Here is a 1,745-nt window from a genome sequence, read left to right on the forward strand (position 1 = left end):
GATTAAATTGAACTATAAGACTTGAGTAGTTTACAATCTTAAAAGATCGTACTATTGGATGAACTCTCACCATTATAGAGACACAATTTGGGGTATAATCACTGATAAACCAAGATAGCGAATAGTTTACTTGCTAATATGAGGGAAAGAACAGGAAACATGTCAATACCCCCATTTCAGGGGGGTGGAGGGGGGAGACCAACAACAGGGAAATGCTGAGGGTGCTGGGGGAGGGAGTTCAGGGGTTAAAAGCCATGGGTCCGGGCTGAAGTTGCAGGCAGCTGGTGGCAGAAGCTCTTCACTGGGGCCCCTCGCCCAGGCCCGCCCACCCTGGAGTCACCATGTGGCCCCTGGCCACTATGACCGCCTTCCTGACCATGACCCTGTCAGGCGGCATCTCTCAAGAGTTTCCCAAGAGTCTCAACAACACCAATGGAACCAATGGGTTTCTCCCTGATGGCTACATCTGCCTCCCCCATTCTCAGCCCTGGCAGGCAGCCCTACTAGTGTGAGGGCGGCTGCTCTGTGGGGGAGTTCTGGTCCACCCCAAATGGGTCCTGATTGCCGCACACTGTCTGAAGGACAGGTACAGAGTTTACCTGGGCAAGCATGCTCTGGGGCGTGTGGAGGCTGGAGAGCAAGTGAGGGAGGCAGTCCACTCTATCCCCCACCCTCAATACCAGATCAGCCCCACCCACCTGAACCATGACCACAACATCATGCTTCTGGAGCTGCAGTCACCAGTCCAGCTCACGAGCCACATCCGCGTCCTGCCCCTCTCCCACAATGACTGCCTCCCCCCGGGCACTTGCTGTCGGGTATCTGGCTGCGGCACCACCACCAGCCCCCACGTGAGTTTCCCTCAAACCCTACAATGTGCCAACATCCAGCCATGCTCAGATGAGGCACGTCATCAAGTCCACCCAGGGAAGATCACACCCAACATGCTGTGTGCTGACGCAAAAGAGGGTGGCAAAGACTCCTGTGAGGTACCAATAGGACCTACTGCTCAGAGCTGTTGGGAGGACTGAGTGAAAGATTGGCATTTAAAGGCTCTCCACACAGCAACTTCCCAATCAATGGAGAAGAAGCATGACATAGTAAAGCACCTCGTTTCTGAGGCCAGGCTGCCTGAGTTTGAGTCCCAGCTCTGCCACTTATTTAACCAGATGACTTATTCACTTTCTCCGTGCCTCAGTTTTCCCATGATTTATTTACTTTTTTAAATTTGTTTTTAAATTTTTTTTATTGAGGTAACATTGGTTTATAACATTGTATAAATTTCAGGTGTACATCATTAAAAAAAAAATACCCCCATTTCAAATTAAATTTTTAAAAAAAGAGTTAACACATCCATTACAAGTTATCAGTTCTATCCTGTATTCTGAGAGGCTTTCAGAAAAATTTAACCACACCCCCTAACTTTTATCTTTGTAGAGAATGGAGAGTGGTGAGAGGGTAGAGGAAGAAGTTTCTGTCCAGAACATTGCAAATTCAGAACCTATTGATTCCATAATTCTACTGCCATGCAGATGGACAGGAAGGCCAAGAACCACGGATTCTTTTTAAATTCTTGTTTCTCGCTGTGGGGGCAGCTAAAGAGGGAACCCTGCATGTCATGGGCTTTGATATTCAAGAGTCAGAGCATGAGTAGAGAAGATGCAGAGAACATGTAGGGGGACTCTGCCCTGCTCTAGGTCTTCACATTTATGAAACTTGAAGAGCAGAAGCTCTTCCCTTCTGTT

The 1,745-nt window shown here is 48.4% G+C and overlaps 1 pseudogene; it reads left to right on the plus strand.

Annotated features, from left to right (window-relative positions):
- The first annotated feature begins 341 nt into the window (after positions 1 to 341).
- On the plus strand, positions 342 to 1,053 carry LOC101400210 (kallikrein-13 pseudogene; annotated as a pseudogene).
- The last annotated feature ends 692 nt before the right edge of the window (positions 1,054 to 1,745 follow it).

This window comes from Ceratotherium simum, chromosome 1 (genome assembly GCF_057802395.1).
Source record: "Ceratotherium simum simum isolate JZ-2026a chromosome 1, ASM5780239v1, whole genome shotgun sequence".
NCBI classification, from domain to species: domain Eukaryota; kingdom Metazoa; phylum Chordata; class Mammalia; order Perissodactyla; family Rhinocerotidae; genus Ceratotherium; species Ceratotherium simum.